At 40.0% G+C, this 16,150-nt stretch overlaps 1 protein-coding gene across 1 annotated transcript in view; it reads left to right on the top strand.

Moving 5' to 3' along the window:
• The window catches only part of ZPLD1 (zona pellucida like domain containing 1), a 481,064-nt gene that overhangs the window by 219,654 nt on the left and 245,260 nt on the right, over positions 1–16,150 (top strand). The window contains exon 6 of the mRNA XM_004272088.3: positions 8,929–9,018. The gene's annotated coding sequence lies outside the window, so the exon portion shown is untranslated. The remainder of the gene's footprint in view (positions 1–8,928; positions 9,019–16,150) is intronic.

The raw sequence follows: 16,150 nt of genomic DNA, 5'->3' as shown, positions 1-16,150 counted from the left end.
CTAACTTACATGACTGGACATGTGAACGCATGTTCGCTTCTTTGAAAGTTCGTGACTTGAAGGTTCGTATGTAGGGGACTTACTGTATTTAAAAACGGAGGACTTCAGAAAAGATCTGGAGGTAGACAGACCATGATTCCTGGAGCTGAGAGCCGCAGTTCAAATCCCAGTTAGACTTCTTACTAAGTGGGTGTGGAAGAGTTAGAGGAATTTGGGGAATGAATGGTGATGTGTGTAAACTGCTTACAACAGTGCCTGGTACTTGGTAAGGGCTGTCTGTTATCATCTACTTCTTATTATTTTGGTCATGCTGTTGTGATACCCACTCAGAACCAAGAAGCTTAGCCCATTTGTATTCCCTTCCTGTCCTCTGTGTGCAGCTTCCTCACTCACCTGTGTATACACCCTCTGTCCCCCAAGCACCAAATCCCTGACTCTGAGTTCCCCATCGAACTTTTAAGAACAGAAATTTTGCAAATTCATTCTTATCTGGAGGGACAACATGTCTGGAATTTTTAAAAGTATGGAATAATAATAATCATATTAAAGAAGGAGAAATGCAGTTGTGTTATTTCAGATATGTAGAATAATGCTGTGGTCAGGGCTTGCTGAGCAGGGCTGTCAGTGCTAGAGTCGTGTGTTTCAGACTGCAGGGGTAGACTCATTAGTGGAAAGTTGAGGAAGGTGTGACTAGAATTTTAAAAAATGGGATAAAATAGATGTGTTCCACTTTGTTCTATATGACCAGGACAAAAATTGTTTTGTGAAATCCTTTTCAATTGCATATTCATATGTGTATTGAGATAGGATGAAAAATGCATTTCTTACTGTGAGTCCTCATCTAAAAGTTAGAAAGCCACTGTGCTAGAGAATCTTGTATCTTAATAATTAGGTAGGAATAATTCTTAATTGACACTACTAATTGATTTAATACAATGCTTCTCCTAAATTCTTCTCTTTTGAGAAGGCTCTTTTTATATTATTTATTTGCTTCACAAACCACTTTGTCAAAGGTTCAGGGAAAATTCCATTACCAGAGGATTGCATAAGAGACTAGTCATCCAGGAGATCTGCCGAGGTAGTCTAATACTCTCTAATCATAGCGTATTCACAGAAATAATAATAACCTTGTATAATAAATCTTTTTTCTGGTCCTAGTCCATGTACAAGAGGAAAGTTTGAGACAACCAGCAAGCTACATTGCTGGCCACCCTATGCCAAACAACTAGCAAGACAGGAACACAACCACACCCATTAGGAGCGAGGCTGCCTAAAATCATAATAAGTCCACAGTCACCCCAAAACACACCACCAGACGTGGACCTGCCCACCAGAAAGACAAGATCCAGCCTCATCCACAAGAACACAGGCACCAGTCCCCTCCACCAGGAAGCCTACAAAACCCACTGAACCAACCTTAGCCACTGGGGGCAGACACCAAAAACAAAGGGAACTACGAACGTGCAGACTGTGAAAAGGAGACCCCAAATATAGTAAGTTAAGCAAAATGTGAAGACAGAGAAACACACAGCAGAGAAAGGAGCAAGGTAAAAACCCACCAGACAAACAAATGGAGAGGAACTAGGCAGTCTACCTGAAAAAGAATTGAGAGTAATGATAGTAAAGATGATCCAAAATCTTGGAAATAGAATGGAGAAAATACAAGAAACGTTTAACAAGGACCTAGAAGAGCTAAAGAGCAAACAAACGATGATGAACAACACAATAAATGAAATTAAAACTTCTCTAGAAGGAATGAATAGCAGAATAACTGAGGCAGAAGAACAGGTAAGTGACCTGGAAGATAAAATAGTGGAAATAACAAATGCAGAACAGAATAAAGAAAAAAGAATGAAAAGAATTGAGGACAGTCTCAGAGACTTCTGGGACAACATTAAACACACCAACATTCAAATTATATGGGTCCCAGAAGAAGAGAAAAAGAAAGGGACTGAGAAAATAATTGAAGAGATTAGAGTTGAAAACTTCCCTAATATGGGAAAGGAAATAGTCAATCAAGTCCAGGAAGTGCAGAGAGTCCTATACAGGATAAATCCAAGGAGAAATATGCCAAGACACATACTAATCAAACTACCAAAAATTAAATACAAAGAAAAAATATTAAAAGCAGCAAGGGAAAAGCAACAAATAGCATACAAGGGAATCCCCATAAAGTTAACAGCTGATCTTTCAGCAGAAACTCTGCAAGCTAGAAGGGAGTGGTAGGACATATTTAAAATGATAAAAGGGAAAAACCTACAATCAAGATTACTAAAGCCAGGGCTTCCCTGGTGGCGCAGTGGTTGAGAGTCTGCCTGCTGAGGCAGAGGACACAGGTTCGTGCCCTGGTCCGGGAAGATCCCACATGCCGCGGAGCGGCTGGGCCCGTGAGCCATGGCCACTGAGCCTGCGCGTCCGGAGCCTGTGCTCCGCAACGGGAGAGGCCACAACAGTGAGAGGCCCGCGTACCACAAAAAAAAAAAACAAAAATTAGAGAAGATTACTCAACCCAGCAAGGATCTCATTCAGATTCGATGGAGAAATTAAAATCTTTACAGACAAGCAAAAGCTAAGAGAATTCAGCACCACCAAACCAGCTTTACAACCAATGCTAAAAGAACTTCTCTAGACAGGAACCACAAGAGAAGGAAAACACCTACAATAACAAACCCAAAACAATTAAGAAAATGGTAATAGGAACATACAAATGATAATTACCTTAAATGTAAATGAATTAAATGCTCCAACCAAAAGACATAGACTGGCTGAATGGATACAAAAACCACACCTGTATATATGCTGTCTGCAAGAGACCCACTGCATCCCTAGGGACACATACAGACTGAAAGTGAGGGCATGGAAAAAGATATTCCATGCAAATGGAAATCAAAAGAAAGCTGGAGTAGCAATACTCATATCAGACAAAATAAACTTTAAGATAAAGCCTATTACAAGAGACAAAGAAGGACACTACATAATGATCATGGGATCGATCCAAGAAGATATAACAATTGTAAATATTTATGCACCCAACATAGGAGCACCACAATACATAAGGCAAATGCTAACAGCCATAGAAGGGGGAATTAACAGTAACACAATCATAGTAGGGGACTTTAACAACCCACTTTCAGCAATGGACAGATCATCCAAAATGAAAATAAATAAGGAAACACAAGCTTAAATGATACATTAAACAAGATGGACTTAATTGATATTTATAGGACATTCCATCCACAGACAACAGAATACACTTTCTTCTCAAGTGCTCATGGAACATTCTCCAGGATAGATCATATCTTGGGTCACAAATCAAACCTTGGTAAATTTAAGAAAATTGAAACCATATCAGGTATCTTTTCTGACCACAGTGCTATGAGACTAGATATCAATTACAGGAAAAAATCTGTAAAAGATACAAACACGTGGAGAATAAACAATACACTACTTAATAACCAAGAGATCAATGAAGAAATCAAAGAGGAAATCAAAAAACACCTAGAAACAAATGACAATGAAAACATGACAACCCAAAACCTATGGGATGCAGCAAAAGCAGTTCTAAGAGGGAAGTTTAGAGCAATATAATACTACCTCAAGAAACAAGAAATATCTCAAATAAGCAACCTAAACTTACACCTAAAGCAGTTAGAGAAAGAAGAACAAAAAATCAGCAAAGTTAGCAGAAGGAAAGAAATCATAAAGCTCAGATCAGAAATAAATGAAAAATAAATGATGGGAACAGTAGCAAAGATCAATAAAACTAAAGGCTGGTTCTTTGAGAAGATAAACAAAGTTGATAAACCACTAGCCAGACTCATCAAGGAAAAAGGGAGAAGGCTCAATCAATAGAAATGAAAAAGGAGAAGTAACAATTGACACTGCAGAAATACAAACGATCATGAGAGATTATTACAAGCAACTCTATGCCAATAAAATGGACAACCTGGAAGAAATGGACAAATTCTTAGAAAAGTACAACCTTCCAAGCCTGAACCAGGAAGAAATAGAAAATATGAACAGACCAATCACAAGCACTGAAATTGAGACTGTGATTAAAAACCTTCCAACAAAAAAAGCCCAAGACCAGATGGCTTCACAGGCGAATTCTATCAAACATTTAGAGAACAGCTAACACCTATCCTTCTCAAACTCTTCCAAAATATAACAGAGGGAGGAACACTCCCAAACTCATTCTACGAGGCCACCATCACCACCCATACCAAAACCAGACAAAGATGTCACAAAGAAAGAAAACTACGGGCCAGTATCACTGATGAACATAGATGAAAAAGTCCTCAACAAAATACTAGCAAACAGAATCCAACAACACATTAAAAGGATCATACACCATGATCAAATGGAGTTTATCCCAGGAATGCAAGGATTGTTCAATATACATAAATCAATTAATGTGATAAACCATACAAACAAATTGAAGGAGAAAAACCATATGATCATCTCAATAGATGCAGAAAAGGCTTTCAAGAAAATTCAACACCCATTTATGATAAAAATCCTCCAGACAGTAGGCATAGAGGGAACTTACCTCAACATAATAAAGGCTATATATGACAAACCCACAGCCAACATTGTTCTCAGTGGTGGAAAACTGAAACCATTTCCTCTAAGATCAGGAACAAGACATGTTGTCCACTCTCACCACTATTATTCAACATAGTTTTGGAAGTCCTAGCCACAGCAATCAGAGAAGAAAAAGAATAAAAGGAATCCAAATCGGAAAAGAAGAAGTAAAGCTGTCACTGTTTGCAGATGACATGATACTAGACATAGAGAATCCTAAATATGCTACCAGAAAACTACTAGAGCCAATCAATGAATTTGGTAAAGTAGCAGGATACAAAATTAATGAACAGAAGTCTCTTGCATTCCTATACACTAACGATGAAAAATCTGAAAGAGAAATTAAGGCAACATTCCCATTTACAATTGCAACAAAAAGAATAAAATACCTAGGAATAAACCTACCTAAGGAGACAAAAGACCTGTATGCAGAAAAGTATAAGACACTGATGAAAGAAATTAAAGATGATACCAACAGATGCAGAGATATACCATGTTCTTGGATTGGAAGAATCAATATTGTGAAAATGACTCTACTCCCCAAAGCAATCTACAGATTCAGTTCAATCCCTATCCAACTACCAATAGCAGTTTTCAGAGAACTAGAAAAAAAAATTTCACATTTTGTATGGAAACACAAAAGACCCCGAATAGCCAAAGCAATCTTGAGAAAGTAAAACAGAGCTGGAGGAATCAGGCTCCCAGACTTCAGACTATGCTACAAAGCTACAATAATCTGGACAGTATGGTACCAGGACAAAAACAGAAATATAGATCAATGGAACAGGATAGAAAGTCCAGAGATAAACCCACACATATATGGTCACCTTATCTTTGAAAAGGAGGCAAGAATATACAATGGAGAAAAGACAGCCTCTTCAATAAGTGGTGCTTGGAAAACTAGGCAGCTACATGTAAAAGAATGAAATTAGAACACTCCCTAAAACCATAGACAAAAATAAACTCAAGATGGATTAAAGACCTAAATGTAAGGCTGGACAGTATAAAACTCTTAGAGGAAAACATAGGCAGAACACTCTATGATATAAATCACAGCAAGATCCTTTTTGACCCACCTCCTAGAGTGATGCAAATAAAACCAAAAATAAACAAATGGGACCTAATGAAACTTCAAAGCTTTTGCACAGCAAAGGAAACCATAAACAAGACGAAAAGACAACCCTCAGAATGGGAGAAAATATTTGCAAACGAAGCGACTCACAAAGGATTAATCTCCAAAATTTACAAGCAGCTCATGAAGCTCAATATCAAAAAAACAAACAACCCAATCCAAAAATAGGCAGAAGACCTAAATAGACATTTCTCCAAAGAAGACATATGGATGGCCAACAAATACATGAAAGGATGCTCAACATCACTAATCATTAGAGAAATGCAAATCAAAACTACATTGAGGTATCACCTCACACCAGTCAGAATGGCCATCATCAAAAAGTCTACAAACAATAAATGCTTGAGAGGGTGTGGAGAAAAGGGAACTCTCTTGCACTGTTGGTGGGAATGTAAATTGATACAGCCACTATGGAGAACAGTATGGGGGTTACTTAAAACACTAAAAATAGAACTACCATACGACCCTGCCATCTCACTACTGGGCATATACCCTGAGATAACCATAATTCAAAAAGAGTCATGTAGCACAATGTTCATTGTAGCACTATTTACAATAGCCAGGACATAGAAGCAACCTAAGTGTCCATCCACAGATGAATGGATAAAGAAGATGTGGCACATATATACAATGGAATATTACTGAGCCATAAAAAGAAACGAAACTGAGTTATTTGTAGTCAGGTGGATGGCCCTATAATGTGTCATACTGAATGAAGTAAGTCAGAAATAGAAAAACAAATACTGTAGGCTAGCACATACATATGGAATCTAAAAAAAAAAAAAAAAAAAAGGTTCTGAAAAACCTAGGGCCAGGAGAGGAATAAAGATGCAGACGTAGAGAATGGACTTGAGGATACCAGGTGGAGGAAGTGTAAGCTGGGACGAAGTGAGAGAGTGGCATGGACTTATATATACTATCAAATGTAAAATAGATAGCTAGTGGGAGGCAGCCGCATAGCACAGGGAGATCAGCTGGTTGCTTTGTGACCACCCAGAGTGGTGGGATAGGGAGGGTAGGAGGGAGACGCAAGAGGGAAGAGATATGTGGATCTATGTATATGTATAGCTGATTCACTTTGTTATAAAGCAGAAACTAACACACCATTGTAAAGCAATTATACTCCAATAAAGATGTTAAATAAATAAATAAGTAAATAAATAAATAAGGCATTCCATAACAATAAAACAAAAACTATGAGGCTAAGAGACAATACAAGGTGAGGCTATATAGTGAGATAAGAGAGCTCAAACTAAGACTGGCCAATTCTCTATCCTTAAGGAGAATGAGAAAAAAGGATCAGAGATAGTAGAAAAATCCAGGGTGTAGTGCAGTGGAAACCCTGAGAGAGTGTTCAGAAAAGCAGTGGGGGTCAACAATGTTGGGTGCTACTGAGAGATTTCATGGAATGAGAATTGAAAAATCCCTCAGCCAGTCTGAGACCCTGTTCTTCCACTTGCATAATTTCTCCTTCTGAGAGAGTCACCTAACGTATTTGAGTCTCAATTTCATCATCTGCAAAATGGTGCTTATGAAAGATGGTGCTGGATGGTGGGAGGTGGGAGGGGGAAGGGGTGGGGGTCAGTAAGTGTTGGCATTTCATCCAGCACTGTAAGATGGGTAAGTGTGAGGAAAAGGTGGTGTAGATGATCTTCTACCAACTCTAGAAATCTGTGAGGTGTGAGAGTATTTCACCTTATGGGACAGATGAAGGGATTTTCTGAGTTGCTCTATAAACTACCAGGTACTAGGTAAATATAAGGTGGCTTTTCTGTTTACCGAGACAGTAAATGTCAAAGAGAATTTTTGTTGTGCACTTGTGGCAGCTTTAAGGCAAACATAACCATGGTGGTGATTCCATGTAGAAGAATCTGGAGACAGGATTGTCAAGGCTGTGATCCCGAGTGTTAGTGCATCAGAACCTTAGGAGTTTAGAGGTCCCCAAGGCTTTAAGATTTGCTTGCCTCTGGTATTATTAAGTTATAGCCCCTGGGAAATTTTGCCTTTTCCTCATATCACAGAGCTATCTGGAAATTATGAATACTCTGAAGCCCCCAGTTTGGTGGTCAGTTCAGGACCCTGTACAGCCATCCCCTAAGTGTGACTCTCAGAACCCCCCACCCTGTCCCCATCATTTATTGCTGTATAGAGGAGGTAAAGGAAAGAGGAGTTTGATCCCCATTCTGTAGGTCCTTGCAATGCAGATGGTGCTGAGGCTCCAGCTGCATCTTGGTACATTGTACAGGGAAAAATCATTAGATCCTAAAGCAGCAATCCCACACATTAGGGAAGCAAACTCAGAGCACTCGGGATCAGAAGCTCAGCTGAGTGTGTTTCTCAGGCGCAGGAACCTGACCTTGGATCCTCACACAGAACCTCGCATGCGCATGCAGAATGCTCAATAAGTGCTGTTTAAAAAAAAAAAGAATGCCTTAGCCATTCAGGCTGCATGCATTAACGGGTGGCAAGGCCAGCCTTTGTCATTGGCCTATGGTGTTAGCTCCATGAGGTGATTTTGAAGATGCTGTCAGTCATCTTCCCCGCTCCCCCCGCCCCGCTCCCCGCCCCGTTTACTACGCTTCTGGATGATTACAATTCTACTTTTGGAATTCCACCCGTTAAAAGGCCTTGTTCTCTGACAAAATGCAAGTGTGCCCAGGAGAGCAAAATTGCATCATCAGATTCTTATATCTTACTGCGTTTGAGTTCTTTGGATCTCTCCTGAGAGCAGAGTTTGACTAAGGATGTTGAGAAGAGAGAAGGTGGCAGTAATGAAGGGATAGGGGAAGGATAGCTACAAAAAATCTGATTTTACAGATATCACACTTGTGCCTAGAGCTGGTCCTGATTGGTAGCTTGACAAGGTAACTGTCCAAGGATATGTGTTCACTCTTATTCATTTTTTTCTTTTTCACTCCTCTCTTTAGACTTCCCTAGGAATACATGCAATGGGTCAAATGCCATATACACAGGCAGTCACATATTCTTAACACAGTTACACCTAGATGCATAAAGAGGATACAGGAAACTTTTTAGTCTTGCACCCTCACTTCCTTGCAACTGATTGATTAGTACAGTAACATGAGCAAGCACTAAGCCCCAGGGCTTCAGGTGACACATTCAATTAAGGACATTCAGGCAAGCAAAGAAAAACATTCTGGTACCAGGCAATTGCAAATTACAGACTAATGAAGGCAATTTTGGTTTCACAGATTTCCCTGTTTTACTCTATAATACTGGGATCAACATTCATTAGCTCAGAAGGATCTAGATGAAGGCCTGCTGGCAAGCATCAGTATAAGGTAAGCTTTTGCATTTGCTCAATGTACAGGCCAGATTAGATAGAATTACCAAGCTTAACCTGACCTCTAGTGGCACTTTGTAATAATGAGCACACTTGAAATCAATACCCAGAAGCTTTGCTGTGGGAATCCTGCCATGTTTTATATTAAAACTGGAAGAAAACTTAGAGATGATCTGCTTGGCAAACTTCCTACCCACTGCCGCATTCTGCAGGTAAGGAGACTGAGGTCCAGAAATGTTGGGTGATTTGATCAAGCTTGAAGAGCTAATTGATGGTAAAGACACTAATGATAGAATCCAGGTTTTTAGATTTCCATGCAAATATGACACTGTCATCAAAGAGAAACCAATATGCAAATATGTTTAAATGTTGATAAGGATAAACTGAGATATGTAAACTTAATGGCTTTCTGAATACTATGAGTCAAAAGCATCAAAGAACTTTCAGCTCAATATCTGAATATTTTAGTTCAAAGTATGTGGAATAACTCAGTCAAAATTACTGACTTCAGTTTAGCCATTCTTAAATGGTGAATTTCTTTGATTTTTTTTCTTTGAATCTACTGTTTAGAACCATCATGGCAATAATTAACAAATGGGATAATTGTAATGATTTAATAAGGTCATCTGATTCAATACTCAGTTCCAGATCTTGGGAATGTTAAAACTGGGACAAGATATGAATCTTTGCGTACTTAGTTCCAGCCTTTAATCAAATGGCAGGCAGTGTAAAGTAGTGAAAAGAATGCAGGCTTCGAGTTTGAGCAGACCTGGGTAGAATTCTGGCTCACCTCTGTACTAATTTCTATTGCAGCTGTAACACATTACCACAAGCTGAGTGGCTTAAAACAACACAGATTTATTCTATATCTCTGGAGGTTAGAATTCCAAAGTGAGTCTCAAGGGGCAACAAGGTGTGAGCAGGGCTGGTTCCTTCTGGAAGCTCCAGGGGAGAATCTGTTTCTTGCCTCTTCTTCTTCTTGAGGTTGCTGGCCTCCCTTGGCCCCTGCCTACATCACCCCAGTCTCTGCTTCTGTGGTTGGTCATATCACCTTCCCTTCTGTAGTCAAATTTCCCTCATAAGGATACATGTGATTGCATTTAGAGGACACCTGGATAACCTAGGATAATCTTCTCATCTCAAGATCCTTAATTTAATCATACCTGCAACAATCCTTTTGCCATATAACACTCACAGGATCTAGGGGTTAGGCCGTGGACATCTTTTGGGGCCATTATTCACCTGCCACAATCTCTTACCAGCTGTGTGATCTTGGTCTGATCATCTTAACCTCCCTTTTAGAATTGGTTGTGAGGGTTAAAATAGAGGAAGGATAACATGTATCTAGGAGGCTGCCTGGTACTCAATAGATGCTCAACAGTATTCCCTTTTTGTCCCTTCATTTAATCAATAGATAAAATCTCTAATGCAGATTATGCATATAAAAGAGATGAATTCAGTGTAGTCCAAGATCTGTTTCTGGAAGTGGGATTACCATCTGGTGGATGAGGTGGACACCACAAATACCCGAAATGCAGTGTTTCTCAGTCCAGTGTTTTCTAGGAGATGGGCTCCTCTCTCCAACCTCCTGAATGATGCATCTTGCATTCTGATTTTGCAAACTTGGTTACTTTCTTCATCTCGCTGCCTGGCTCCTAGTTTGCATAGATAAAAACTTCATTACTGGTAATCAAATTAATTGTCTTTTAAAATGATTATGTCCTGTGGCAATCAATTACACAAGTCTACCAGATGGCACATAAAGTGTGTGCTGAGTGGAATGATCATTATATTCAAGTCTACCCTGTTTTACAGTTCCTTTTTTTTTTTGGCTGCGTTGGGTCTTCGTTTATGCACACAGGCTTTCTCTAGTTGCAGCGAGCGGGAGCTACTCTTTGGTGCGGTGCGTGGGTTTCTCATTGCAGTGGCTTTTCTTCTTGTGGCTCATGGGCTCTAGAGCGCAGTAGTTGTGGTGCACAGGCTTAGTTGCTCCGTGGCATGTGGGATCTTCCCGGACCAGGGATCTAACCTGTGTCCCCTGCATTGGCAGGCAGATTCTTAACCACTGCACCATCAGGGAAGTCCTGTTTTACAGTTCTACTCAGCCATGGGCTTGGTCTACCTGGGAGAGACACTTAAAAAATGTACTACTGTATTTGGCCCTATATGTTTTGCTTTCCTCCCCTTTTTATCATTCCTCTTCAACATGACCTAATGAGGATAGGTTTAGTAGAACTCAATTTCCTCGATTGGAAATGATTCATTGATAGTCATTCTGGAAACCTTACTCTGGAAATCTCCCTTGGTGATGCCATAAATTACAGGTTGTGATCAGGCTGTCACCAAGCTGAGTAGGGCCTTGAGGAGTAGTCTTCTTAGGCAGCATAGGGTTCACAGTTTTTAAGTTTCATGCCTTCAAATGGGCAGTCTGTAGGTTTCCCACTGGTAATACCTACCACTTTGTAGGACACCACATATATAGGGTTCCAGACATTTCTGTGACCCACCAGCTCCCTGAAGGCATTTCTCCAGGGCAGAAACAGACATCCAGAAAAAAAAATGAGAAAAGAAAGGTTGCTTTCTATTATTCCTTTCAATGATTCCCCATGCCCCACCCCCCAGTCAAAACATTATTTCCTATCTTAAAGTCCTATGGACACTGCTACATATGGCTGCCTTTACCCTATGACGACCCTTTCTTTTTCAGGGTGTTGCTTATTTGCATTAGAGTTGTTGTCCACTGGCTCTGTAACTAGCTGGTTTATGACTGTAGCCAAGTTATTCAAAGTACCTAAATCCTATACATAGAATGAGAGAAGTGAAACTAGATAATCTGCAAAATTATTTTTGTTCAAATATTCTGTGGTTCTATGTTTTAATGATTTTGTCAGTGGAAAAGGTTAACTTTTTGCTGATAAAAAAATCCATAACAAATCTTGGGAAGGAGGAAAGGGCTGGATGGGCAGGTGGAATGACCTTGAGAGAGAGGAGAGAAGGAGACACAGCAACTCATAGAATCTGGACTGGTGACTCTGGCCCCAAATAAGTTCTTTGGGTCATAGCTCCTGTTTTTTCTTTGCTCTGAATTATTTTCCATCTTTATCAGATGGTCATTAAGAGTTCCTCAGCTCAAAAATTCTTAGATTCTCTGTTACTGCATTCTGTTTGACTTCTATGCAAGTTAGATCCCAGAGAGCACATTTGTTAGCAACAGCTTCTGTTTCTCCTGTCAGTTCTCTGTGCTTTATTTTTTGTGCGCTGCAGTACAGCAGAAATTCCCGGCAAGATCAAAATATTCTAAAGGTAGAGTTTTCAGTAGGAAATACTGTAAACACAAAACCAAGTTTTTTCAGTCATCGCTAAATGAACAAGTTCAGAATGTGTAGTTCTAGCCCTGAGCTTCTAAAGATACATCAAGGTATTGGTTTTTCCATAGCTCAATGGATACTCTGCCCAATGAGAGGTAGGAGTGTTTTCCAGCCACAAAAGCCTTAACAGATGTGCAGTTACAGATTCAGGAAAAAGCCTGCACTGATCCCAGACTACAAGAAAACCAGAGCTGCAGGTGACTCTTCATCCACTAGATGGAGGTAGAGGAGCACAGAAAAAGATCACCTTGGGTTGTTAATGAGGCTGTGTAGAAGCTAAGGGGGAAGCTTATCTATCATTAGGTAAGATCCACAGGTAAAATTGATGAATTTCATACCTTTGAACACTAGTGGAAAACATTGGCTTGGGGTCTAAGGCTGTTGTAAGACCTTTTGATTTTATGCAAAAATTATATATATATATATATATATATCCCAACCTTTGTCTGATTTGGGCATTTTTCAGCTGTTTACAGCTGGATCTACTGATGGGCTTCACTTTCAGCCCACAGCAGCCCCAAGTCCCAAGGAACTCCCATGGCAGGAGGGATAGCTGCTGCCTCTGTGCAGGTGCGTTTGATCAGCGGAGTTGCAGTCATATAATGGAGGGACTGGCACTTCCAGCTTCTCAAGGGGTTTCTGCCTCTTACCAAGAGTCATATGGTACGGAATTCATCAAACAGGAAAAGGATTTAGATGCTGGTTCAGGCAACAAATGACAATGATACTGGAATATTGACCAAGACTAAAGTCAGCTGGTCACCCATAATTGGTAAGACACTTGAGCACTAAGTAGTATCGCTACTTCCTTCCTTTTTTCCTCCCCCCGCCCCCCCCCCCCGCTCATTCTCCACCATTTCCTCCCATTTATGTCTCCCCCACCCTTTCTCTCTCCATCTCTCTCTCTCCATCTGTCTCTCTCTCCATCTCTCTCCACCTCTCCTTCTCTTTCTCTTCTTTTTGCTGTCCAGAACATCCTGAATCTGGAAACTGAAGCTTTGGATTCTCTTACTGTTTTTTCTCTGGTTTTACTTTGCCTAAGTTTTCACTCAGTCCTGTGTTGAACTCCACCTGGTGACGGAAGCCTTGGTACCCAATCCTCTGTCCTCTTCTGGAGGCTACAGTCTTATGAACACAAATAGCCCACCTAAATGAAACTAACACTTGTCCTTATGCCTCTGCCTCTAGAATGTATCTCCTAATGTGGGCCATTGTCTGGGTCACATCTGAACCTTTTAATGAAACACAGGGCCAAATAAATACCCTTGGGAATGGGAGGGAGAGGAGGGAGGCAGGTAGAGTCTGAGGCATAGCCTCAGGTGGGACTCTGTTTCAAAAACGACAGTATTTTTGGTGCCTTCTATTTTATTTTAAAAATGTGTGTGAAGTTTGCATTAGACTTATATGTATTCATGTTTGTTTTAATATGTTGAAGTGTATTTCATTTGTCGTTGTGCAAAATTTCTCCAGGAAGATGCATCCTGTTTATCTTGTGACTTTGAGTCCTTCTGGCCACGTGAATGGCTACGCCTCACATTTGAATTTTTCAGTTAAGCTTAGGCAGGAGAAGTGGTAAAAAGATGGTAAGTTTTGGAGTCATACTGAACTAGGTTTATCCCAGCTCCTCCAGCTTACTCGTTGTGTCCATAGGCACAACAAGGCCTCTCTCATCCTCATTTTTTCCCATCCATAAAAAGGAATAATTGTGACCACGTATGATTGTTGCAAAGATTAAATGTTAGAATGTGCACAAAAGGATAGTAAGTATATAAACCACTTAGTATGGAACCAGCTACAGAGTAACCACACTAATAAACACCATCATTGTTAAGAATAGGCCATATGTATACTACACTGAACCATCCATGTGTTCTCATTTGCTGCATGTAAACTTAGTCTGGTCTTTTCAATGGTGCCAAGTTAAATATGGCTTTCTATAATGCAAAGGCAACCTAGAAAATATCAGAGTTGCTTTAGTGTTGTTGCTTGTGGTTTGTGCCTCTCTGAGTAAGGCAGCCTATATAAATAAAACATCGTCATTTTGGAGAAATGGAGTGGAAGTGGGGTGAGGACAGGGCTTATATTTTACTCCCATAGTTTAACTTCTTGGCTCTAGAGTGATCGGGAGACTTGGCATTTGACAGCTAGTTGATGCCATAAGCTTTTTAGGAACGTGGGCAAGACATCATTGCAAGGAAGACAGAAGAAGAGTAGCTGGCTCTGGCTACAGAACTCAGTGTTGAAGTTTGGTTTCTTACCTCCTGCAATGACTACATTCCCTTTATCACCCTTTACTTCCACACAAAGCAGAGTTGGAAGCCAAATAGGGTTCAGGGACCAGCTAATTTTTCATGTTAGCTTCATTGATTTTGGAAGAGGATCTGAGAAATGGTCATCTTAAATGATCTCTTGAATGAAACTTATTAATATAGGGGAAGTAGGGAAATGTGTTTTGGCTGCAACCTGGGTCCAGTCTGTGCTGCAGTGAGTAGAGAGATACTGCCTACATCAAACACAAGTATCATCTAGGCACCTACTGAGTTTAAGGCATTGCCTTAGATTCTCTGAGGTATAAAGAAATGGAACACCCTGGCCTGGCAGTTAATTACTTTACATGTGAGTGGGAGAAGCAGCATTTACTCATATGCAGCACTATATTTAACACAATCATTAATGTAAACTCCATACGCACAAGGGATCTCTTAATCAATTAATTCAACACACATAAAATATATACAGCATCTGAAGCACAGGGTGTGGATTTGATTGAACAAGATATGGCTCTTCTACTTAACGATCTCATATTCTAGTTGGAGGCAGACACCTACAGAGGACTGTGATGCAACCTGTAAGAGAAGGTGCTAGCTCTGAAGGAGTCAGGGGAGGCCCTAATCTGAGTGCCTGGATGGAGTCGTCTTTGGAAGGCATGCAGTTGTGGCAAGCAGAATGGATTGGAATCGTTCGGGTGCTGCTGAGGACTGGACCTGGAAATAGAAAGGAAAAGATGGCTGATAAAGCCGTTTTAAACTTTAGAATCTAAAGGAAGGCTTGCAGGTCTCTGTGACTTACTGGGAAAAGAATCTGGGGGAGAAGGAGAGGTTCATGATGATTCCAAGGCATAGCACTGGGTACCCAGCAGAATAGTGGTGTATCATGACCACGAAAGGAGAACAAAAGAGTGCCCACTTAATTTTGGCTTTGAGAGTAAGATACATTTAGAGTTTACAGGTTAACTCTGAGATGTAATTCCTAAGTATATATTAAGGAATATATTAGTAGCCAGGGCTGTTGGAGATTTATTAATAGGTCTTTACTCTCAATATCCATTGACATTGTCTAGCATGTTTAAATTTGTAACATTAAAGTATACTTAGGAAAGGTGATCAGAATACATTAGAAAGCAAGTTAGATTGCATTAAAAATATTTTGCAATGTGTACTAACAGAGATATAAATCAAGGAGATGTGGAAGTGCTAACTGAGTGAACTAAGAAAAGTTAAAAATAATTAATGTTCCCCAGAAGTCCTTTGTGATAGAAATCATTTATTTTCCCAAATTTTCTTGACCTTATTTCTTTTTTTTTTTTTACATCTTTATTGGAGTATAATTGCTTTACAATGGTGTGTTAGTTTCTGCTTTATAACAAAGTGAATCAGTTATACATATACATATGTTCCCATATCTCTTCCCTCTTGCGTCTCCCTCCCTCCCACCCTCCCTATCCCACCCCGCTAGGTGGTCACAAAGCACCCAGCTGATCTC

This window comes from Orcinus orca, chromosome 5 (genome assembly GCF_937001465.1).
Source record: "Orcinus orca chromosome 5, mOrcOrc1.1, whole genome shotgun sequence".
Lineage (NCBI taxonomy): Eukaryota > Metazoa > Chordata > Mammalia > Artiodactyla > Delphinidae > Orcinus > Orcinus orca.
Note: the sequence above shows the minus strand (reverse complement) of the source record. Positions and strands in the feature narration are given on the sequence as shown.